The 11,013-nt window shown below is 51.2% G+C and overlaps 1 protein-coding gene across 2 annotated transcripts in view; it reads left to right on the forward strand.

Annotated features, from left to right (window-relative positions):
* Window positions 1-8,746, forward strand: part of ZHX2 (zinc fingers and homeoboxes 2) — a 152,107-nt gene extending 143,361 nt beyond the window's left edge. For both annotated transcript variants that reach the window (XM_040625560.1, XM_008689306.2), the window contains one exon: window positions 7,463-8,746. The gene's annotated coding sequence lies outside the window, so the exon portion shown is untranslated. The remainder of the gene's footprint in view (window positions 1-7,462) is intronic.
* Window positions 8,747-11,013: the final 2,267 nt, after the last annotated feature.

An 11,013-nucleotide genomic window follows, 5' to 3' on the forward strand; every position in this document is an offset into this window, starting at 1 on the left:
ACAGCCGTGCACAGCTGTGCGTGGGAGCACCCACGAGGGGCACCCAGGCTGAGGGCAGGGCAGGCTTCCTGGAGGAAAGGACATCTGTCTCGGGCTAGCGGAGGGGAAGGAGTTAGCCAGTGCGCCCACAGGGAAGAGCGGTGCATGTGGAAGGAGCAGACAAGGCAGAGTTCCAGAGACAAAGGACGGAATTGTGCAGGTGAGGAACCAAGAGCATTTGGGCATAGCCAGAAAGCCGAGTGTGGGGTTCAGCAGACGAGGAGGAAGGGCAGCTGGAAGAAGACGATGGTTTTCCCCAGCAGGCAAAGCTATTCCGAACCAGTCGCAGCGCTGAGTTTGCATATAAGAATGTGAAGTGTCCCTGGATCCCCAAGGGAGCTCGGATGGCATGTCCAGATCCCCAACCCCGAGTGGGGCTTGTCTAGGGTGGCAGCTCCCCAGAGGCCCCTGAGGCCGCCTGTCCCATCCCTTCTCCCCCAAGCTGTACCACCGCCAGCAGTTGGTAATGTCCACCTGTGTTGGCTGCCACTAACCTGAGGCCCAAGAGAAACACAAAGAGGGGACACAATGCGGAAACCACAGAGAGAAGCTTTGGCGGGAAGGGCAGAAGGGGGCCTACAAGGCCTCCTGAGGATCCGAGGCAGAGCTAGGCGCTCTGGCCCCAGATGGTCTCATTCAGTGCTCCTAGTGACCCTGACAGGGAAGCTTCTCTAGATTTTTTTTTTTAAGATTTATGTTCCCACTCGAGAGAGAAAGTGGGGAGAGGGGCAGAGGGAGAGAGAGAAAAAAAAATCTTCAGCAGACTCCCTGCTGAGCGTGGAGCCCAACTCGGGGCTCGATCCCACGACCCTGAGATCAAGACCTGAGCCAAAATCAGGAGTCAGACACTGAACCTACTGAGCCCCCAGGCGCGCCCCTCTAGATTTTTATAAATCCGGAAACTGAGGTTCAGAAACCAAGGAACTTATCACATTCTCCCAGCCAGCACCTCAGTTCCACTCCAGAGCCCTGGCTTCTACTGCTGTCTCTGCCTCTCTATTTTTGACAGAAGAAATTCCCCATTTCTGGCTGAACCCCTCCCCACCAGCGGCGGAGTTGAGAGGTGGGGAATACCTCGGGTGTTGAGAATTGACAATTCAGAGCTGAAGGAGCTAGCTGTCTTCTTCCCCTTTCTCCCCTTTCTCCCCCGCAAAAAAATCAGGAACAACCAGGAACCCTCTTTTATGTTTCTTTATGGTAAACACCACAATCATGAGCTGAAAAAGGTTCCCAAACAAGAGGCTAAGGTCTGCTCGACACCTGGTGACATCTGACATCCCTAACTGGCTTCCCAATATTTCTGAGGTGCCACTGTATGGAGCAAGGGGCTGCGGTCCGCGCTGGTGGTGGCATCCTGCACGGGGGACCCTTTAAAGGAACCTTTCAATTTGGAAGAAATCCCTCCAAATGACTTCACAGCTTTTATGAACTGAACACATGGGTCTCTTGAAATTCATAAATATTCAGTGATGCCTTCATTTAAACACATATTTATTTAGGAAGCTGCAGTTGAGTTCAGTTGTTACACATATAATAACCCTGAAAATAATGCACAGTTTTGGCCTCGGGAAAGGTGTTATGGGATGTATATACGAGAGAGAGAGAGAGAGAGAGAGGATGAACTTGGGTGAGCAGCTGAGAGCAGATGCCAGGGCTTCCCCTCGGTTGGAGTTAAGCATCCCCGCTGCTAAAGCTTCACAAGGCTTACGACAGCGGTCGAGTTAGGCCGGCCTCCCTCAGCCTTGAGGTTAGACAGGAAGATAAGGAGTCCTTTCCAGACCTTGAATTGTGTGTCTTGATTCATCCTCTGGGTCCAATGATCGAGCCATCCATTGAGAGACCTGTCCTGGTGAGAGGCTGAACAGTAAACTCCTCCTCTCCGAAACATGAGTCAGAATACTTGAACCACACATTGCCAGACATATGCCTCGATGTTTGGCCAGATGGAATATCCCAGTACTCCTACTACGAAGAGTTTCTATTTACTGGCCTGCGCCACGTGCTTGGGATTCTTCAAGCACATCCAGTAAGTCATTTACACTTCACGTCATCCCCGTGAGATAGGTATGGCTTTCTTCCCATTTTGCAGAGGGCAAAACTGAGGCTCGGAGAGACTTGCCCTGGGTTCCTCAGCTCGGGGCTGGTGGGGGCTCAGGGCCACCTCTCGTCTGTCAGGCCAGCGCCTGACCCAACCACAGGGAGGGCACGCCTCCCACTCGGGCTGGACCGGCAGGACTTGGCCGTTTCCTGATAACCATACACAAAAACTAATACACAAGTACTCACTCACTTACTCTGCTACCTCAGTTAGTTTCCAGCCCGTCACTAGGGATGGCTTTGGAGAAGAGTTAAAGTCTGTGAAATGTCAGAAAAATATTTTCCATAGTTCAGCTTGCTTCAAAAATTCAAGGCTACCAAGAGTTGCATCCTGGCTACAGTTTAGGATCCGGGATATGTGTGCCCCCACGATCTGTTCCGATGAGCTATCTAAATACAGATATTTGAGTGAGCAGATGGCTGGCTGGCTGGCTGGCTGGCAATGTAATTATCTGTTTCCCTGTCTCTCCTCCACCAGACCCTTGAACACGGGGACCATATCCCATTAATCTCTGAGTCCCCAGTGCCTGGTTCAGAGTGGATCCATAACAGCGATGTATTGAACCACCCTGAGAACGAACAAACATAGTTGGCTCTCAGTTGTCTGGAATCTGGTATTTCAGTCCTTTGCTCCTGGCTGACAGCAGGCAGAGGAGGGGAGCTGGGGACAGTCTGCTCTCCATGTGTGCGAGCAGCTCAAGGGAAAAGTCCGCTGGAGGATCCATCACTGGGTGTTCGCTGGGCGATGCTTCTCAGGGACTGCACGTTAGCCTCGCTGCCCCGGCACCTAAGGAGAATTAGCTGTGACCACTTCCATTTACCTAATTCTGGAGCTTCTCACAGTAGGAGCTCTCACTGTGCTCTGGGAAGCTTGTAGCAACTTAGGAACTATGAAGTCTAAGTTCCCTCCTTTGTCAGAGGAAGGATGCAGGCCCCAAGGAGAGGAAGTCACTGGTCCAGAAGCGTCCGTCATAAGTGACTTGGCCCCTTCGTGCATCTGGTATTTGTGGAATGCCTGCAGCACACCAGACTCTGGGGGGCTGTGGTGCCCAGCGTGTCCCTGTCCTCATGGAGCCCACAGTCTCATGAGGAATGAAGCTTTAGGCAAACAAAAAGGAAAGACTGCCATGCTGACAAGTTTTTTGAAGGAAACGTACATGGTCTGTGAGAATACGGAATAGGGGGATTTGACTTGATTTAAGTGGTTGGGGGAGTTTTCTCTGAAGAGATCATAAATGAATTGAAATCCAAAAAGTCAAGTAGGAGCTGGCTGAGCAGAGAGGAGGGGACCAGCATTCCAGGCAAAAGATACAGCATGCTCAAAGGCCCTGAGGCCAGATGGAACTTAAGACATCAGGTGGCCATTGTGGGGGAGCCGGCATTCAAACCCAAATCCACATGGGGAAACACAAGGGCTGTGCCTTGTGAGTTTAAAATATAATTCTGTTTGCTCAAATTCTTTGGACTCCTCTGGATAATATCCTCAGATGGAAAAGGGGGCAGGAAGAGCCAATAGCCCCTCTGACTCCTTCGGCCATCGAGCCTCCTTGCAAGCAGCCTGGGGGAGATTTACCAGACTTTTATGTCTTAGCAATTTCCCCAAGGCCAGAGGCTCTCCAGACCGCTGCAGGGCAAAAGCATTGGCCAGCCGTGCCTGAGCTGACCGAAGCCTGGCAAGGGAATGATTTGGGATGGGATGGAGTCTTCCTCGTCCCCTGAGAAATTGCTTAATCCCCTTCCCTGCCACCATGTTTTCCTTTTCCCAATTCTAATTAAAATCAGACCATGCCCTCTCTCAAGAAAAGGAAGTTTGACTCAAATATTATTAAGATAATAAATCCCTATCACAGTGCTTGTTTCTCTTCCTCACGGAGTTACAGTGTTACTCTCTCCCGGGTCTGCAGGGCTCAGGGAAATCCCTACATGGAAAATGAAAGAGACACAGAAACAGAAAGGTATCACATGGGAAAAGAATTCTAATTTTTTCATGTTTCCCCAACGGGTAAAATAATAAAGCAGATTTTGCTAAAGAATTAGATAGTACTTTTTAACCTTCCAAGTTGTCCGCGAGATAGAACGGGACGCTGTGGAGGCAGAGGGTTCCCTGTCCTGGGAAGTGTTCAGGGAGAGGCTGGATGTCGGCTTGGTAGAGGTGTTTGAACAGTGGCCATAGGCAGAGGGCTGATGACCTTGCTGCTTCCTCCCAAAGCTGAGATGCCGTGCCCTAGGATCAAGTAATCAATCCATCGCGTTACTGGTTCTCGGCAGGGGGAATGTCTCTGATCCAGCGGTAAGACTGCAGCTAGAAGCCCAGGGGATTAGCAAGAGGCCACATCGTCAAAATCACTGTGCTATTCGAAAATGGGAGCTCTGTCACCAACCTTGTGTAACCAGCCAGCCCTCCAGAAGCACCGTGCTTTTCCCGTTTCTCATTCATGAATGAACTCTGGAGTATACTGTGTGGGCCAGACCCAGTGCGGGGAGGGGGTCAGGGGCCAGTGAGCAGTGAGCTGCGGGCCCCGACCACGTCCTCGCAGGATGTACAACTGACCGGGCAGTTTGAAGACAGCGCGATACGGTTGTACTGGGGAGGCCCCAGGTGCAGGAGCACTTCACAAGGAGACCCGAGGGCCCTGGGGAGCAAGGCCTTCTGGGGAAGCAGCCTGTGGCTAGCCCAGGCTGCCCACGGGGAAGGCGTCTGGGCCACGGCTATATCCCTCCCAGGGACAGCACCCTGCCTTCTGTTTCCAGCATCTTCCCAGCCTCGCTCTGAGAGCACCACCAGCTCCCACAGTCCTGCCCGCTGCTACACAGCCCGGGAGAGGTCAAAGGAGAGTTGACATCCAGCAGCTCCAAGGGCGCTCCCAAGGGCCCAGAGCCGTCCACAGACATCCAGGTCTCTGCAAAAGCAGCTCTGTCTCCTTTCCTCCGGGTCACCCTTTTGCCCTTGCAGTCTGTTGGGGGGCGGGAGGGGTTAAGGGTTTTGTTCAGTTCTTTTCTTCATTAATACATCTGGTTGGAGGATTATGTGTGTTCGTGTCCACAAGAAGTGACACAGGGCGTCATAACACATTGGCAGATGAAGAACCACCTTAATACTGAAGTATGTCTGAAAATGTGAGAGTTCCTGCCATTCACTTGAAGAGACGGGGTTCCGTTCCATTTTTGAGAGGGAGAGAAAGAAAATAGGTTTACTCAGTGCGTGCACGCACACGCACACGCACACGCACACCCGTGAGCTCACCGACCCCTACAGCCCCGACTTTACACTGGCCTTCCTCAAGAAAAAACGAAGCAGTATTTCGGGAGCACCTGCTTGCCTTGCGCTCACCCCTAACCCTCGCAGCGGCCCGGCAGGTGTGAAGTACGGAAGCGAGTCTCACGGAGGGTGCGGGACTGACGGGCACCCAGCGAGGAAGTGGCAGACCCTGGATCCCCGCTACTCCGCTCTTTCTGCTCGGACCTACCACGGCCAGTACCCCCAGTCCCGTGCCGACCTGGTGCTCTTCGGCCTGGCTGGGAGAAGGGAGAGCAGTAGCTGTCTACCCGCCTCGGGCCTCGTCTCCCGGCATCTCGAGCACCGTTCGGGTGGACATCCAAGCAGAGGCAGCCCCCTTCGCTGCCTGGTTGCTGGGAAACCCAGTTCCTGGGGGATCACAGCAGGAGGCCGGCTGCGGTCCGTGGGCCCACCCAGGGGTGCACGTGGCTCTCCATGGGATCAGCAGTAGGCACGAATGACAAGATAGATGACGGGCTCTTGGTGCTAAAGCTCTCCTAGGGCCCCCTCCAGTCCCTTCTCAGCCAGAGAAGTGGCCAGGCAACAGCAGCCTCACCAGGAGGGAGGCAGAGAAAAAGCCAGTGGCTTCAGGAATCCGTAGAGTCGATACACTTCCAGTCTGTCATGGACTATTCGCTGTACCCTTGACAGCCCTGGGCGCCCCCCTTGGGCTTGTCTCCCAGGAGCTCCAGATCCCGGGAGCCCATGGGGTGATCATGGTGGCCCGTCCTCCCCTCCTAGGGCTCCTTACAGCGGGTGGCTTACACAACAGAAGTGTGTTCTCTCGCGGTGCTGGAGACTGCAAGTCTGGCGTTGGCAGGGTGGTTTCCTTCTGGGGGCTGTGAGGGAGAGTGTTCCACGCCTCTCTCCTCGCTTTTGCTGGGTCGCTGGCAGTCCCTGGCACCCGTAGGCTTGTAGATGCATCACCGTGGTCCCTGCCTTTGTCTTCACGTGGTGCTCTCCCCAAGTGACTCCGCCTGTGTCCAGAGTCCCTGTGTATAACGTCACCAGCCGTCCTGGATTAGGGGCCACCCTAATGACCTCATCTTGATTACTTAGCTCTGTGAAGGAATCTCCATATCGGGTGACATTCTGAGATCCGGAGGATTAGGACAGCAATATATCTTGTTGGGGAGACACAATTCAACTCATCAGAGGGCCCTTGCTCTGTGTTCATAACTTCAGAGAATATAAGAATTAAGCATTTCTTCATACGGATTCTTACTAAATACTGTTTGTACGTTATGAGCAGACTGTGGAGACTGCCTGGGTTGGAATCCTGACCGAGCCATTTCCTAGCTGTGTAATCTGAGGCAAAGTATTTAGCCTCCCCGTGCTCAGTTTCCTCAGCCATAAAATGGGAATAATGGTCACACATCATTGGGTTGCTATGAACGTCAAATTAAAAATACACTTAAGATGTCTCCTCTTGCTATGATCCTACCATGCTTGGAAAAGGCTGCACCTAACAGAACAACGAAAGTATGTAATCCCATGTAGTATAATACTGACTATGTAATTGCGTACCGGACACTGTGCCAAATGCTGGGGCGTATGTCAGCTTACGTAATCGTCACCGCAAACTCTATTATTACCCGTTTTACAGAAGCAAAAACTAAGCCCTAGAGAGATTTAGTCACGTGTGTATGGCCCCACTGTCAGTAAACAGAACAGTTAGGACCCGAATCCAGTTTGTCAGACTCTGGAACCTCTTAGGAACCACTGTGTCTGGCCGCCCCTCCAGGAATAAGGAAAGGGCCTTGTAATGATGTAAAGAATCCCAGGCCACCACCTCCACGTGCGCAGAAAACCCTCCTGTGTTCAAAGGCCTGCTTCTGGGGCCGTTTCCTGTGATGTCAAGCTGGGCTCAGAAACACACAGTTCTTTTTAAAACCTGGCCCCGAACACGGGCACTTTTCTCTCCTCCAAGCCCCAGGATGGCTTTGGAAGGGCCCCCCCGCCCCAGGAGAGCCAGGAAGAGCGCACCCCGCCCGCCCCAGGAATGACCATCTCCTGACATCTCGTCTCGGTTTTGTATCATCTTCCTAGGGATGTCCGTCAGAACTGCATTGCTGATAAAGGGGACGCTCTGTCTTTGAAGAAAGAAGAGAACCTCCCTCCCCGGCCGTGGGCCACCCTGGCCAGAGACTCCAAGTGGAACCACTTAGCGGGTGTGCGGCTGCAGGGCACAGGAACCCCAGCCTTCACTCACACCGCCCAGAGGACCGCTGGGAATTGTTCATAGTGCCAAAGTCCTACTACTGCGTTTTCAATGGGTCCCTGTAAATAGTTTGCTCCTCTGCCCTGGCCCCCACCTCTTGCTATACTGGAACCAATTTGTACAATGTGGGAATTTTGTTACCTTTTTAATCAAGGGCAACGTCCTTTTCCAGCACTACCATTGTAAGGTTTTTTCCAGGCGGGAGGGCTGATCACACGTGCTTTTCTCTTTTTTCGTTTTTTTTTTAATTTTTATTTTATTAATTTGGGGGAGGGGGGATGTTAGCATTAGTGCCATTATATCTACTGGATTTTAGGTAGGGAGAGTTCTTTTTTTTTTTTAAGTAGTTTGAAATTTGGGTGATTTCTCTGTGGGAAGGGCTAGGATTGGGACATCTGTCTCCACTTGGAGAGGGTTTACAGTGGAGACGGTTTACAGATGACAGATCTTCCCAATCAGACCCATTTCCAGTGCTTCCCCCAGCCACCCCTGGGGTCCCAGTTTAGCCACGCACAAGGCTTTCCGAACTGCCAACAGGTAGATCTGGTTTCTCAGCTGCCTGGCCTCTTTGGCTGACCTTGGGCCAAGCCAGCACCAGAGACCCGGGGAGCAGGTGGCTCCCCACTTTCAGCCTCTTTTCAGATACCAGCAGAAAGGGCTCCCACATTTTTAGCATTATCATTACTTCTATGAAATTAAAACAAAAAGAGGTCTTCCTATCTAGATGGTACAAAGATGAACAGCTTCGGTTTTGATTTCTGTTCCTGACTGGCTTTTTTCAGTGTGGTTTTTGACAAGATTTCAGCCTGAAGCCTCACCATGAATTGATTTTTGTTTGTTTGTTTGTGTGTTTGTTTTTGGGCCAATTTTAGATTCCTGAGTGCACTTTTTTTTTTTCCCCAGTTAGTCCTAACTTTTAAAGAGGAAAAACCAAGAGACATATCTGGTGTAAATGTTGCAATATGAATTGTGTTTGCAACCCCCCCACTGCCCCCCATTTGGGTACATGCACAAATAAAATGCTAGGGAGTTTGGAAAAAAACCTTTTTTTCTAACTTGTTGCTCATCTGTTGTAACTCAATAAAGCAAAGACTAAACATTTTTATAACCTTTTCCTCTGCTCCTCGTTCTTCATTGCCGTCTGGCTCCCAGGGCACGGCGCGAGGGTTGCAACTCAGCCACCCCCCATTTCAGAGCAGTTATGACAGATTCATTTGTCATTTCTCATTTTCTGTCTTGGCGAGGTCCGACAGCACAAATGGGACTTTAAAAACAGGGCGTAAATGGTGATGGGGAAATCTGTCATATCTCTTTGACACAGACAAGTAAGTGAGGCCCTCCCTCCTGCAGGGTCTTCACAAATAGATTCATAAAATACCGCAGGGTGGGAATGAGATCCGCAGGCCATGTGCAGCACCACTGCCCACGCTCAGGTGACCCAAGATTAGTCACTTTCCCCCCTGGACTGCTGATGACTGGCGACGAGGACACTGCCATTTCTCGGAGAAGGCTGGCTTTTGTGTCTCTGCCCAGGTAAGGTTTAAAGGAGTCCCTCACTATGCAGAGAAAGGGGAACTCTCGTACACTGTTGGTGGGAATGCAAGCTGGGGCAGCCACTCTGATCCGAAAGGGCATCTGCACCCCAGTGTTTATAGCAGCAATGTCTACAATAGCCGAACTATGGAAAGAGCCCAGATGTCCGTCGACAGATGAATGGATAAAGAAGATGTGGTATATATCTACACACAATGGGATACTACTCAGCCACCAAAAAGAAAAGAAAGAAAAGAAAAGAAAAGAAAAAGAAATCTTGCCATTTGCAATGACATGGATGGAACTAGAGGGTATTATGCTAAGTGAAATAAGTCAATCAAAGAAAGACAATTATCGCATGATCTCACTCATATGTGGAATTTAAGAAACAAAACAGAGGATCATAGGGGAAGGGAGGGAAAAATAAGACAAGACGAACCCAGAGAGGGAGACAAACCATAAGAGACTCTTAATCATAGGAAACAAAGTGAGGGTTGCTGGAGGGGACAGGTTGGGGGGGGAGGGAGGAACGGGCTGACTGGGAGATGGGCATTAAGGAGGACATGTGACGTAATGAGCACTGGGTGTTATATAAGACTGTTGAATCACTGACCTCTATCTCTGAAACTAATATACTGTATGGTAATTAGTTGAATTTAAATTAGATTTAAAAAATCTTAAGACAAAAAATAAAAAAGCGTCCCTCCCTGTTCAGCAGTGCCACTCATCCACCCGGTGCTTTTGAAAGGGGCAGGCCCCAGAATCACCTGGAAGGGCTACTTAGAGTTTTTGAATCAGTAGGTCCGGAGCGAGAGCCGAGAATCTGCGTTGCTACCAAGTTTCCAGGTAAGGCTGAGGCCGTTGGTCCAGGGAACCCGCTTTGGGAATCTCTGGTCCCGAAGTTTAATTTTCCAGGGACTGACTTTTGGCCAGCTTATCTAAACTAAGCACGTGTATAAAGCATGTATAAGCATATTCTTCGGGTAGTCCCCCCACCTCCCCACACACAGGAAACATTGAAAATTCAGGGACTCTGAAGAAGTTGGCCTTCTCTGGAAGATGCGCTCAGTATTGACTATCGTAGTGTGCTGGCCTTTGGCTGAAAAACCAGGCAGTCCTGCAGCGGCTGTTGTCTGTGGACTCCGGTTGCCTTGGAGAGACCTGCCCACTAATCTTTTCTCCTCTTATTCCTTCTCCATCCCCTGGTCCCTGACACAGTCCAGAGGCAGAGATATCTTCTTAGTGGAATCTGCTTGGTCCCCACTACCCCTCCCCCCCGGAGCTCATGCTCCAGACTCCACACTCCACCTGGACCATTGCAAGAGCACCTGTTCTCTGTTCAAGTGTCTCCCGCCCTCCAGGATTCCCTTCCTGCAGGACAGGATGAGACTGAGGCAAGCAAGCTCCGACGGGTGCAAAAGGTAAGGAACCAAGGCCGTGCCAGGGCCAAGTCCGGACATGCCGGACCCTGAGAGTGGACACCTCCTTAAATATTGCCTCCTAGGTGCCATATGTGCCTCACCCTAGCCCTGCCTAGCTGCCGTGCCTTCCTCCAGCCCTGTTTTAGTTTCCTCCATCTGGCTTTTCACAACGTGTCATCATATGTCTGTTTACTGTCTTTTGCACCCCACTGCATTACAAGCTCCACGAGGACAAGGGTTGTGTCTATCTTGTCCCCTCTCCCACATCCTCTAGCCCTAGCCCAGCATCAGGCACAGAGGAGATGCTCCCTAGATATCTGTGGGATGGATGGGTGGCGGATGGATGGACAGATGGACGAATGGACAGATGGATGGATGAAGAGTGCCAGCTCTGCAGTCAGACCCAAGTTTGAATCCCAGCTCTC

This window comes from Ursus maritimus, unplaced genomic scaffold, assembly GCF_017311325.1.
Source record: "Ursus maritimus isolate PB19 unplaced genomic scaffold, ASM1731132v1 scaffold_9, whole genome shotgun sequence".
Taxonomy (NCBI): Eukaryota; Metazoa; Chordata; class Mammalia; order Carnivora; family Ursidae; genus Ursus; species Ursus maritimus.